The sequence below is a fragment of the Suncus etruscus genome (assembly GCF_024139225.1).
Source record: "Suncus etruscus isolate mSunEtr1 chromosome X unlocalized genomic scaffold, mSunEtr1.pri.cur SUPER_X_unloc_7, whole genome shotgun sequence".
Classification (NCBI taxonomy): Eukaryota; Metazoa; Chordata; class Mammalia; order Eulipotyphla; family Soricidae; genus Suncus; species Suncus etruscus.
The window spans coordinates 164,831-179,250 of NW_026060327.1; the positions used below are offsets into that span (position 1 = coordinate 164,831).

The 14,420-nt window shown below is 45.8% G+C and overlaps 1 non-coding gene across 1 annotated transcript; it reads right to left on the reverse strand.

Moving 5' to 3' along the window:
- Positions 1-3,797: 3,797 nt before the first annotated feature.
- Positions 3,798-4,011, reverse strand: LOC126000656 (small nucleolar RNA U3). The gene has a single exon (XR_007492832.1). It is a non-coding gene; the product is annotated as a small nucleolar RNA U3 (small nucleolar RNA).
- Positions 4,012-14,420: the final 10,409 nt, after the last annotated feature.

Consider the following 14,420-nt stretch of genomic DNA (forward strand, 5'->3'; position numbering starts at 1 on the left):
GCTCCCTCAGCGTCCACTATGATACTTCAAGCAGGATTGTGAAGATGATAGTGCTTGGGAACCCAGACAGGATTCTTTCTGCAAGGCAGTTCTGGGCGGCAGGGGACACTCGCAACCCACCATTTCCTGCTACCACCCAAGAGGAAGCTCAGAGGCCTGGAGGCTTTCCTTCAAATATGGAATACCCAATTTTCAGATAAAATCTTCAGAAGTAGCATCTGGGGAAGGAAATTGTTCATGTTTACTGAGCTGTACGAATATTTTATTCTATTTGGAAATTGATACAAGAAATAACTTCATGATAATCATTATAGCACAATTTTTGTAAATTTCAAAAGATGGATTGACAGGACACATTTGATTTCTTTAACATAATGAATCAACTTTTTTTGGATTTTGGGCCACACCCATTTGACGCTCAAGGATTACTCTTGGCTATGCGCTCAGAAATCGCCCCTGGCTTGGGTGGACCATATGGGATGCCAGGGGATCGAACTGCAGTCCGTCCTATGCTAGCACTTGCAAGGCAGACACCTTACTTCTAGCGGCACCTTCCCAGACCCATGAATCAACATTTTATGTTGAAAACTCAACTAGAAATGACTTTGTAAATTGCAATGGTGACCTCAGCCACCTGACTGAGAAGCTGGAGAGGTGCATCTTCTAGGTCTTTGTGTCCATCTCTTGAACTGACCATTTCCGCCATCTAGCCTGCAGATCTGCTTTGTCCACAGCAGTCACACTGCCTGGAGGTTTCCTGAGAGACAGAGATATACAAGGGTGCACTGCTCTACCACTGTTGGGATAACCGGGTTTCCATTCTGTTTTTCTGCTGGTGCTTGTCACTCATTGGAAGGGAGCAACTTTGTGTTGAAGCATCTTTTGGATTGTTCCCTTACCGTTTTCTCCACCCTAGAGGGTTGTCTTTCTCTTTCCAATAAAGACTCCATAGCTGGGTGAAATGGGTTGCAATATTTTTTACAAATGGGCTGACTGACTTAAATCTCTTGCTAGCAGTCGAAGGGTGGTAGTGGAACTTTCCTCAGTCTGCTTTATTCCCTTCCATCTGTGTGGATTATTTCCATAGTCAATGCTTGCTTCAAGACCCGATTCTCTTCAATCCCTTGGGGTTAAGTTATGAGACCCCAAAGCTCCTGGAGACGTTGCATTTTCCCAATGGAGGCTGAGGTGCTGAACATAGTGGAAAGTGCCTTCCTGTATGAACAGATGAGAGCCTGCATCTCTGGTGTCAGGACCCACACAGAGCATTGTGCTCAGACATACAGTGTGTTTTTGGCTTCGGCTTCTTCCATTCCACCCAATCTTCGAGCTCTGAATCCAGGTCAACTACCTGAACCACAGCTGGGAGAGCAGAATCAGCAGAATTGTGGGAAAGGTTTGAGTAGATGGGAGTTATAAACCCAGGTAATGTTGTATGTAGAATTTTGTAGAATAATCACTGTTTCTCAGCCTGCAGATACTCTGGTTATCTACAACTGTCCAGGCTTCTACAGGAGACTGCAATGAGCTGTAATTCAGCCTGCTATACAGGTGCAGCAATGCTGCAGAGCCCCAAAGCTGGCAGAACTGCATGGTGTAGAATTCCCAGTCTTTCAGCATCTGGTGCTACAAGGCTCAAAAGGGCCATGGGAATAAACTGCCAGGAGCATCATGCCAATCCAGAGATTCCTACTTGTAAATCATTGTCTACCTGAAACTGAGAGAAAAAGGGAGTATCTTTATTCTCACTTAAGTCTGAGGTCATTCCCCACCAAAGGCCAGAGAGAGAGAGTCGCTAGCTAGAAGTGGCTGGGGAAAGGTCCAGTTTCAATAGAAATAGAGGGAGAGATACATATAGAGGGATAGATGCTTTATCGAGACTTCAATGGATGGGACAGTGCTTTTCTGCTCACTATCTGGCTCCATCAGTGGCCGATCTTCTTTTTATACCTGTGATGTTTCCTGAGTGCAGGTCCAGGGGTCTCCAACGAGCGTGTTCCACTGTCATTATATCAGCAGAAATGGTCATTTTGTCTATACACAGATATTCCAGGGTAGAGTCACCTTCACTGCTATCTGGTCCACCATTACAGGACATATGGGATGAACAGTCTGAGACCTGAAGACATAGCCCTTTATAACTGTGTGAAACAGTGTGACATCGCACATCCTGAGTGTTTAATAAACCTGATGGAAAGGCAACTGTTCTTGATGAGAAATTGCAGGGTTGCTGATGCCTCTTGACTTGCACATGAATTTTCTGAATGTGAGTATAGGGCTTATATTTGTTTGTATTAATTCTTCATAGTTGTGGGTCCATTGGTCTTTGCTCAACTGATCTCTGCACTAAAGAATCACTACTGTCTATTGGCACCATATAGTATGGTAGCATATCACTACTGGGTTATCTATATGCAGCCAAGTGCCTTGCATATATGGTAACTTATAACTCATGATTTATTGAAGCATATAATAAAGTACAACTTAATTATTCGGCACCAGCCTATAGAAGGGTAGATTTTCCCTGGAATGTATCTTTTCATCCACTATTTCCATATTGTAAAGTCCACGGGAACTTCCCGGAGTCCAGCAGAAAAACCACTCTAAAGTATGTGCTGGTGTCATTCCGGGTTGTTACCCTGTAGATTTTCCCCTGAAAACCTGAACATTTCCACAGGTTTTTTTAAACAAACTGTCCTTGTTTTGAATGTAAGTGAATAAAGGAGGTTTAATATTGTATTTATACTTAAGGCAAGAAAACAGAACACAAACATGTTTGAAATCGTCAAACAAGAACTTTGGGCCAGCTCTCTAGGGGCCTTTCCTAGGCTGCTTTGCATCGTGAGATTAATTTTAACTTCCTGGGGATCATATGGAATGCTGAGCATTGTACCAGCATTGGCTGTCTGCAAGAGAAAGGTCCTATCATCTGGGCTAACACTCTGACTCATCTCTGCGGTTGTTCCTGGGTACTTTCATTTATTTTGAGAGAAATAAAGTGTATTTTGATGTCTTTACTTCCAAATTTTAAAGTACCCCATAACTTAGGGACATATCACTCGAATTCTTTTTTGTAAAGTTTGAAAGGAGGTATAAGACCCCAAGTAGCCTCAACCTGCATTGATTGATCCTGGGTTTATTGAGGGAAGGAAACCCTGAGATTTTCAACAGCCTGTTTCTGGATGTTGCTGGCCCTTCTGGGCACCTTGAAGATTGTGTTTGTGATAGATATACCTAAGATCAGGATTTCACAGATCTCTGACACGCACCGATTTCTAACACAAGGGGCACTGTAAATATGACCATGACAGTTTTGAAGAGTGTCCTATCTACTTTTTAATCTCTATACCCCCTTTAACAGTGTCCGAATATCATGATCAATTATCCCAGTTTCCCTGCCAGCTTCTCTGCAGAAAATTTATTTCTCTCTTTCTGTCTCTGACCTTGGGTTTTTATTTTAGACACAGGTTTGAACTACTGGGACTTTTCAGGGCTTTTTTTTAACTTGCTTTGAGTGTGTAAATAATTAGCAAGTCTAAAAAATCATACCAAATGAGAGACACAGAAACGTGCAATTATGGGCTTTTTTTTGTTTTGGGGCCACAGAAGGCGGTGCTCAGGGGTTACTCCTGGCTGTCTGCTCAGAAATAGCTCCTGGCAGGCACAAGGGACCATATGGGACACTGGGATTCGAACCAACCACCTTAGGTCCTGGATTGGCTGCTTGCAAGGCAAACACAGCTGTGCTATCTCTCTGGGCCCGCAATTATGTTATTTTTTTAAACATTTTTTAAAATACCACTCAGACTGCATCCTCTCCCTCTACCCCTTCCAGAGGAAAGGAAGAATGATCATCAATGGCCAAAGGCAGCCACAGTAGCAACACCTAGACCCGGCTTCACACTCAGAAAATGACGCTCTGGCTCCTCCTCGTGGTTTTGGGTGTTCTACATGATCAGAGAAACTTCTCTAGTTACACACTGTAGAAATGTTCCCTGAAAGTATAGTCTTTGCAATTATGTTTTACTTTGCTTTTTGAAGCATACAACCTTGCTCTGCACTTAGAAATTACTCATGTCAGTTTCAGGGAACCATATGGGCTGCCAGGGATTGAACTTGTGTCTACTGCATGGCAGGCAAATGCCCTATCTGTTGTATTCCCCTGACTCTAACATATATTTGTTGTTTGGGGGACTGACATCATTCATCAGAATTTTCTTTTTACTTTTTTTTGTTTTCTTTTTGGTTTTGATTAACACCCGGCAGAGCTCAGGGGTTATTTCTGGCTTGATTCTCAGAAATCACTCCTGGCAGGCTCAGCGGAATAATATGGGATGTCGGAATTTAAACTACTATTCTTCTGCATGCAAGGCAAACGACCTACCTCCATGTTATCTCTCCAGCTCCCTTACCAGAATTTTCTGCAAGCAACTTCCCTCATATAGATCCACTGACCAGACCATCCACCACTCCTGTCATTCGTGTGAAGGAAGGCATATAATTTCTAACTATAATTCAAACAGCATATGGGCGTGGAGTGATACCATAGCAGGTAGGATGTTAGCCTTGATGTGGCCACCCTGAGTTTGACTCCAGGAATTCTTTATGGTCCCTTGAGCCCCAAGAATGGAGAGCAGAGCCAGGACTAATCCCAGAACACTGCTGGATGTAGCCCCTAAAACAAAACAAAAAGACAATAATTCACCATGTATCTTTTTGTGTGCATATTGAGCATACTCTACAGAATGACTGCAGCTGTATCTTCTTTGGAAACTTACCTGGGACAGAATAAGAGTAAAATATATAAGTAGCACATGGTCATTTATAAGAATGTTCATATATATATACATACATACATATATTCCTCCTTAGGACACAAGTGGCTTTTGCCATAGGATTAGCCACAATCTGGATTTTGCATTTCTATCCCAAAATTGCTTTAGGTTTTCATCTCTCCTGGTAGTGGTGCTCTCTACCGACCAGAGGACAAACTGCAGCTTCCCCACCAACCAGGAGGTCAGAGCTGCAGATCTCCACCCCACCCCATCCCTACTGCTGCACATGTCCTGGCATGACTCTACCCTGCTCCTGCACCTAGCACCAGGCACAGACATGGCCCTGGTGGCCTCCTTGGCTGAGTTTCATGCAGAGGTCCGCTGTCCCTTGCCCAGGAATTTTTTCAGGAGCCCGTGAACCTGGGATGTGGCCACAACTGCTGTGGCTCAGACTTGCTGCAGCACTGGAAGCACCTGCAGGATGTCTTGCCCTGCCCTGCGTGCTTGCACCCCTGCAAGCATGGGCACCCCCAGAAGAACATTCAGCTGGGGAACATGATTGATCTGGTCCAGCAGCCTCCCAGCAAAAGGTTGAATGTTACAGATGTGGAATAAGACAAGAAGGAGGAGGAGGAGGAAAAGAAAGAAGAAGCAGCAGAGGGCAGAGACCACTGTGAGAGGCACCAGCATGTCCTGAGTCTGTTATGTGAGGACGACCTGGGTTGCTATGTGGCCAGTGCGATGCCTCCAGTGACCACAAGGCCACTTCCTGACAGCCACCACAGGAACTGATGTTCATCACAGGTCAGAAATTCAAGAGCTGCCTGGGGCGGGTGGGGAAGCAGCTGGAGGAGGCATAAATGATCTTTGCAAGACAGGTGTGGGAGGGACAAAGTTGGAGACATAAGTGGAGAGTTAAAGGCAGGAGTTGTGCCGCGATTTCCAGAGACTAAAGCATGTCCTACGATCAGAGTAGGACGCCTTGGCTAAGATCCGACTGGACTAATGAGGGCTGTTTTCCACAAAGGGATCTGAAACACGAAAGAGCTGTCTGGGCTTGGCTCCAGCTCAAGACCAGCCTGAGCACCCTCACCCTGCTCTCTCTGAAGGCTGACCGACACTTCGAAAGGGGGTCAGGAATGCATAGCTGCAGTGGGACCAAGTGTAAAAGCAAGGAGCTCCCCCAAACCTTCTGCCAGCACCCGAAGTTCACCCGCACTTTCCTCCCACATGCCTCTGCTTGCAGACCATAATGAGCAGATTTCAGGTGGATGTGACTGTGGATCCTGAGACGGCACATCCAGGTCTGTTTGTCTCCCAGGACAAGAGACTGGTTCTCTACTGCCAGGAGAACCAGCCTGGGGCCCTGCTCTTCTTGCCAACACATACAGAGCACATGTAGCTATCCTGGGTGCTGAGAGATTTGATGGCAGCCAATGCTCCTAGGAAGTCAAAATTGATGGCTTGAGTGGATGGTCCTTAGGCGTGTGACAGGCTGTGTTCTGCAGAAACTTGCCTGTCACCTGGTGCTCACTCGAGAGCAAGCCATTTTCCCTCTTGCCCACTCTCAAGCTCTGCTTCGGCATTTTCCTAGATTATGAGTTGGAAGAAGTCACCTTTTACAACCTGAGAAACAGATCTCACTTCCAAATAATCTCTGCCTCGTTCACGGGGACCCATTTACTCTATTTCATATATCTGACCTACTTCACCCCTGGAAGCTCCTCCAAGTATGTCTCCATGAGCATCGTCAGAGACGGGTGTGGGATGCTTTGTTGATGTTCTGTTTTCCTGAGTAGCTGTTGAGTTGGAAATGTAGTGCCTGCATTGTTGAGGTTCTCCTGGAATTGTAACTTGCACTGAAGAAGGGTGTTGAAAATTGGATGACTGAAACTCAGTCATGAACAACTTCGCAATTGTGAAAAACAAACAAAAACGTACCAAATTGTATTATGAACAGCCATTTCACCATGGTATTCATATAAACTAATTTATTTAAAAAGAGACGCTGGGGCTGGAGAACTAGCACAACAGTAGTGCATTGGCGGGCCCGGAGAGATAGCACAGTGGTGTTTGCCTTGAAAGCAGCCCATCCAGGACCAAAGTTGGTTGGTTCGAATCCCAGTGTCTCATATGGTCCCCCATGCCTGCCAGGAGCTATTTCTGAGCAGACAGCCAGGAGGAACCCCTGAGCATCGCCGTGTGTGCCCCCCCCAAAAAAGTAGTGCATTGGCCTTGCACATGGTGACCTGGTACCGACCCGGGTTTGATCTCCAGTATCTCATATGGTGCTCTGTGCCTGCCAGGAGTGATTTATGAGCATAGAGCCAAAAATAACCCCTGAACACCACCAAATGTGGCCCCAAAACAGACAAACAAAAAATTGAGAGAGATGTTTTTGCATGTGGATGGGAAGGTTGAAAGGTAGCCCCTCTGATCTGGCCTACGGGTGAACCTTACTTGCCATATTGATAACATTCTGTGAGGTATGGCCCCCCATAGCATGAGCATGAAGCCCAGTCATCATGACCTTGCCGTATTTTTCTATTAAAACCAACTTTTAGACCCTAATCTTGGTCTAGGGTACTTACCTCGTCTGACTAAGTAGGGTAAATAAAAAAACCCCATGTTTGCCCACCATGGATCGCCTCAGTGTGCTTGATTAAGAGAATGCCTGTTACCACAATACTGAGTGCTGGGAATAGAATAAGAGTCTTGTCAGATGTCTGACTGCTTGGGATCTTTCTTCCCACCCTCATTTCTCAATAGACCCCACATCTATGGAAGATGTGAGGAAAGTCAGATGCTCTCAAGGGGTTTTGGGGAGTGTCCCACGAGCATGTCCCAGCAAGAAGTTCTCCCACTCTTTACCCCTTCACACCCTGGCCGTCTCCCCTACAACACCCGAGTGGCTTTGCCCCTTACCTCTTTAGTCTATGTAGTTACCTTCCTCTGCCCTGTAGTCTAACAAAGTCAGGTGTGACACTGCCCCATTCCCTTTTTTTGTGTCATGGCAACAGAACTGAGTTGTGAGTGTATGTTGAACTTATCTGGCTTTATTCATTACAACTTAAAAAATAAGAATTTTAGGGACAGAGAGATTGCATATAGGAGGGTGTTTGCCCATATGTAGCTGGCCCAGGTTTTATCCCCATCATCCCACTCAGTTCTTTGAGCCTGCCAGGAATGATTTCTGAGCTGAGAGCCAGGAAGAAACTCTGAGAACCAGAAGATGTGGCTTCCAAACAAAACAAAATAAAAATGAAAAAAAATTTTAGCATAAGAACCTACCATTTTCTGTAACCCAACTTATTCTTTTTCTAGCACCCACCATGGCCCCACATGATGACCTCAATAATTTCTTGGTCTATTAAAGAACTAAAGTTTGGTAGATTCCATACTGCCTAGGTGAGCTGGCCTGAACAGTACTTAGACTATGCACTTTTGTTCTTTTTTTTAGATTTCTCTCTCTTTTTACCCAACGACAGACATGTATATAATCACAGTTCTTAAACAAAGACAATATTATAAGAAAATAAATTAGGGGCCGGTGAGTGGCGCTAGAGGTAAGGTGTCTGCCTTGCAAGCGCTAGCCAACGAAGGATTGCGGTTTGATCCCCCGGCGTCCCTTATGGTCCCCCCAAGCCAGGGGCAATTTCTTATTTCTTTTTTTTATTTTTATTTTTTTTCAAAATAAAATTTTTTTTAATTTTTTAATTTTTAATTATGAGAACAAAGATGCAAGGGAAGAGGACAAGGTAAAGTTACAGTGGAAGGACAATCACCCATAACATAATTCTCAGAAGTCCCCTTGCTGATATCTTAACTTTGAGCTTTCAGCCAAAGAACATTAAGATAAATAAAACAGAATCCATATACAATTACTTTGTCCCTCAAGTCTCCAGATTGTAACACATTATAATATTTCTGAACAGCACACAAGACAATATAAAGCCATAAAACTTACATAACTCCTTAAACATTACAGGCATAGTATTCTTTACAGTTCCATGTACATGCATATTAGCTTAAGTTAACCTAAAATTTTAAGTGGGTTTTTTTAAGGATTAGAGACAAAGGAGCACAGTAAAAACGGTGTTAGAGTGGCAATTATTGTTTGCATAGGCCCACCATATTATGATGGGAATGGAAAAGAATAACCTTGGCCTAAATACAAAGAGACCGGACCCCTGAAGTTTTCTGGTATAAGACCAACTCTAGGCTCCAGGCAAGCTAGATTGTCCAATCCAAGACATTGTCTGTAGTGCCAACACACTTTTATTTTTCACACAGTTTCTGTTGTTGGTATCATGTTTCGGTATCAAATATCCTGGAATCTGCATATTCTACTTTGAAGTCAGGATGTGGAGCGTCCTCTCGTTTCACCTTACCATTGAAGTGCAATGCAGAGAGCCCTGTCCTGAAAGCAGGTCGTTGTTGTTGTTAAGTCTTCTCAGAGTTAAGGGAAGTCTCTTTTGAGCAGGTCGATATCTGAGCAGTGGTAGGGTCTTCTGTGGTAGAGGATTGCTTCCAGGTAATGTTATAGACAAACCTAGATGTTTTGTGGATGGCTTCCCTGGTTCAGGGGTGAATGAAAAATGCCCTTTCTTCTGAGGCCTGTGCCAGGTCGTTATGTCAATATTCAGGGTGTAAGGTCCCTTTGCACTACAAGATTTGTGCGTTCCGATCTCTATTAGATAGGATCTTATTTGTATGTATAGTATTTTTTTTTTGGTTTTTGGGCCACACCCGGTAACGCTCAGGGGTTACTCCTGGCTATGCGCTCAGAAGTCGCTCCTGGCTTGGGGGACCATATGGGACGCCGGGGGATCGAACCGCGGTCCATCCAAGGCTAGCGCAGGCAAAGCAGGCACCTTAACTTTAGCGCCACCGCCCGGCCCCATGTATAGTATTTTCCCATTTTAATATGCCTATGCAAAAAAGGAGCAATGCCACATGGCGTTATTGGCGGATATGGGGGCCTAAGAACAAGTCCAACAATCCCCATGACATGGTTCGATCATAAGCATTAAACTGGGGGACTCTTTCATCAAAATTCCTTGTTGAACAGCTCATAAAGAGAAGATAAAAAGTGGTTAGAATCGTCAGTGTATAAGAGAATATTTAGTAAGACTTATAACCGTCAAAGAAAAAACACAAAATATTTGAAAGAAATAAGTGTCCATTTTATGTCTTTTGAAACAGTTTGGGGTTGTCACACACAATGCATGGCTTTGGTGTGGATGAGGATTGTGCAGTAGTATTAAAGTTAAAAAGAGTAATGTGGGTTAGTGATGTTTGGGGGGGTAAGATGGTTAAGGAGTAAAAATAAGCTTTGTAGGGGTGTGGGAAAGGAAACCATACAAAATGGACATTCTGGATACGTAAAGCAAACATAAAGATAAGGGATACTCTTAATACATGCAGAGCGTGCGGGGCCCCCTGTGCAGTTTTCCATATGGGGACTAGTCAAAAATTGCCAGTGACAAACAGCACAACCGAGCAATTCTCAACGCACCCCAGTTAACACCCACCATTTCTGGCCGCCTGAGCTGCCACCTCAGAAGGCCTGGAGGCCGAGGGCATAAGAGGGGAAAGCTGGGGGGGGGCCTATCAAGGCTCCCAGCGCACCCAAGTTAGAGAGAAGGCCTTCCACATGGGGTCTCCCCAAACCCCATGTGGCTAGAGCTAGCCTCCAGCTCAAGAGAGGATAGATAGAGAGCCGGAAGCCAGGATCTGCCCATTCTACACCCTGTGCCCTTCCCACCCTAGAGCTGGGGGAAGGGTGGGAAAGCTTGGGACCCCATCCAGGAGGGACCCCCAACACACACCTTGTCTGGCCGCCTGGGCTGCCACCCCAGAAGACCTGGAGGCTGGGGGCAGAAGAAGGGGAAGGCTGGGGGCCTATCAAGGCTCCCAGTGCACCCTAGTTAGGGAGAAGGCCTTCCACATGGGGTCTCCCCAAGCCCCATGTGGCTAGAGCTAGCCTCCAGCTCAAGAGAGGATGGATAAAGAGCCGGAAGCCAGGATCTGCCCTCCCTACACCCTGTGCCCTTCCCACCCTAGAACTGGGGGAAGGGCGGGAAAGCTTGGGACCCCATCCAGGAGGGACCCCCAACACCCACCTTGTCTGGCCGCCTGGGCTGCCACCTCAGAAGGCCTGGAGGCTGAGGGCAGAAGAGGGGAAGGCTGGGGGCCTATCAAGGCTCCCAGCACACCCAAGTTAGGGAGAAGGCCTTCCACATGGGGTCTCCCCAAGCCCAATGTGGCTAGAGCTAACCTCCAGCTCAAGAGAGCGTGTCTGATTCTTTATATAGGTGCAGATATTAAAATTGACGTCTCCAATTTTATTTTATTTTATTTTATTTTATTTTATTTTATTTTATGTTATCTTTCTCTTTCCTTTTGTACTCCAGCATGGAATGATTTCAGGACCGAGACTATTGTGTGGTGCTTGTCTTTATTGCTGTAGTGCTCACTGGATATGTAATTTGATATTTCTTTCTGTATTGTTGCAGTGTTTCAATTACCTTTTTCCTGTCCTCTCTCAAAGCAAGGTTGAAAGCCTCTAGAAGTACTCCACCCATTTTCAGCTCATTTGATTTTTTACCCCATTCTATTGTTTTACTTTCCTTCAAACAAAACCACATAGCTTGAACCATCTAGCTCCGCCTCTCAAATAGAGGGGGAATCAAGGGAGGGTACCAGGACCAAACAGATGTATGGTCACTAGTAGAAACTTAGAAACAGAAGGGACCACTTACGCTAGCAGCCCGGTGGGTGAGGGTGGGGGATATGGGTTGCAGGATGGGAACAGGGGTGGAGGGAGAACACATTTGGTGATGGTAAATCCCCTGATTCAATGATAATATTTACCTAAAATATTACTGTGAAAAATATGTTAGCCAATATGGTGAAACTAAAAATAAAAACATGGTGTCTGAAATACAATGGTGTCTGAATTTAGAAAGGGATTGCATTGAATCTATATACTAACTTAGGTAAGATAGTCATTTTGATAATATTGATTCTTCCTACCCATGAGCAGGAAATATTTTTCCATTTCCTTAGGAACTCTTTCATTTCTTGTTGAAGCATTTTGAAATTTTTATGGTATATGTCTTTTACTTCTCTTATCAGGTTGATTCCAAGGTACTTAATATTTTTGATACTATTTGAAATGAGATCGACTCTTTAATTTGTTTCTCCTATACTTAGTTATTTGTATAGAGGAATGCTATTGTCTTTTGTGTATTGATTTTGTAGCCAGACACTTTGCTGTATTGGATATTGTTTTTAGGTGTTCTATTGTGGACTTCTTAGGGTTTTCTATGTATATCATCATATCATCTGCAAAAATGATAGTTATACTACCTCTTTCTCTATCTGCATTCCTTGGATTCCCTTCTCTTGTCTGATTGCTATTGCTATTACTTCTAAAACTATATTTAATAAGAGTGGAGAAAGTGGGTAGCCTTGTCTAGTTCCTGACCTTAGTGGAAATGTTTTGATTTTCTGCCATTAAGAATAATGTTGGCTGTGGGATGTTTATAGATAGCTGTAACTATCTTCAGGAAGATTCCTTCTGACCCTATTTTGCTGAGTGTTTTCAGCATGAATGGGTGTTGGATTTTTGTCAAATACCTTCACTGTGTCAATTGATATGATCATGTGGTTTTTGTCTTTCTTCTTGTTTACGTGATGTATGATGTTGATTGATTTGCATGTGTTGAACCACCCTTGCATCCCTGATATGAAACCCACTTGGTCATAGTATATAATCTTTTTTGATGTATTGCTGGATTCGGTTTGCTAAGATTTTGTTGAGGATGTTTACATCTATGTTCATTAGTGAGATTGGTCTGTAGTTTTCCTTCTTGGAGGTGTCTTTGCTGTCTTTGGAAATGAGTGTGATATTTCTCCCCTGATCCGTAGGTCGGGCTTGAGTGCCATCTCAGGTGGCTTGCTGTGGTTCACATGTGGGCCCTATTAGGGGTCCCCAGGATTTTTTTCCTCCCTACTCTAGGGAGAAGGAGCAGATTGAGGGGCCAGGCATTTTTATGGCTTTAGGTTCCTTTATCCTGGAGGCCAGCTCTTCCCAGGAATGAGGTTACAGGACACCTCATTCGGGAGGCCTTTTCCCTAGCTTGTGCGGTGCTCAGAGCTTGGCAAGCCCCCCAGCCATTCTGCTATTTTGCCCCGAGACTCTAGGCCAGGCCTGATTGCCAACTCAAGTGGCTGTTTGTGGATTTTAGTTGTGCTCTATTGGGGTCCATAGGCTTTTCTCCAGAAATATATGGGGGAGTAGTAGAGAAATGGGCAGGCAGATAGCTGCCTTGTGGTGCCTTGATCCTGCAGACCAGGTCTTCCCAGTTATGGGGTTAGGGGACACCCTCATCCCGAAGGCCTTTTCCTAGTTTGGGGGGTGCTGGGGGGCTTGGCAGGCCCCCCAGCCATTCCCGTATTTCTCCCCTGGACTCAAGTCTGTGCCTGAGTGCCATCTCGGGTGGCCTGCTGTGGGTTCCAGGTGGGCTCTATTAGGGGTCCCCAGGCTTCTTCCCTCCCTAATCTAGGAGGAGCAGAGGGAGGGGCCGGGCAGATATCTGGCTTCCGGGGCCTTAATCCTGGAGGCCAGCTCTTCCCAGATTGGGGTTAGGAGACACCCCATTCTGGAGGCTTTTTCCCTAGGGGGGTGGTGAGGGGCTTGGCCAGCTCCCCAACCGTTCCCCTATTTCTCCCCTGAACTATAAGCCTGGCCTGAGTGCCAACTCAGGTGGCCTGAGTGGGTTCTAGGTGGGCTCTATTAGGTTCCCCACGATTCCCCCCAACTACAGGGGGGGAAAAGCAGAGGGAGGGTCTGGCAGATAACTGGCTTCCGGTGTCTTGATACTGGAGGCCAGGTTTTCCCAGGTATGGGGTTAGGGGACACCCCCATTTTTGAAGGCCTTTTCCCTAGGTTGGCGGTTGCTGGGCGCTTGGCAGGCCCCCCAGCCATTTCCCTATTCTTCCCCTGTACTCTAGACCTGTCTGAGTGCCGCCTCGGGTGGTCTGATGTAGTTTCCAGGTGGGCTCAATTAGGGGTCCCCAAGTTCTCCCCTCCCTTCTCTAGGGGAAAGGAGCAGAGAGAGGGGCCTCGCAGATAGCTGGCCTCTGGTGCCTTGATCCTGGACGCCGGCTCTTCACAAGTATGAACTTAGCAAACACCCCATTCTGGAGGATTTTTTCTAGCTTGGGAGGTGCTGGGCGCTTGGCAGGTCCACCAGTCGTTCCCCTATTTCTCCCCTGGACTGTAGGCGGGGCCTGAGTGGCACCTCAGGTGGCCTGCTGTGGGTTCCAGGTGGGCTCAATTAGCGGTCCCCATGCTTCCCACCTCCCTACTCTAGGGGGGAGGAGCAGATGGAGGGGCCAGGCAGATATATGTCTTTCAGTACCATGATCCTGGAGGCAGCTCTTCCCAGGTATGGGGTTAGGTTACACTGTATTCTGGAGGCCATTTTACTAAATTGGGGATTGCTGGGGGTCTTGGCAGGCCCCCCAGCCATTCCCGTATTTCTCCCCTGGACTCCAAGCTGGGCCTGATGCCATCTTGGGTAGCCTGCTGTGGATTCCTGGTGGGCTCTATTAGGGGTCCCCAAGCTTCCCCCC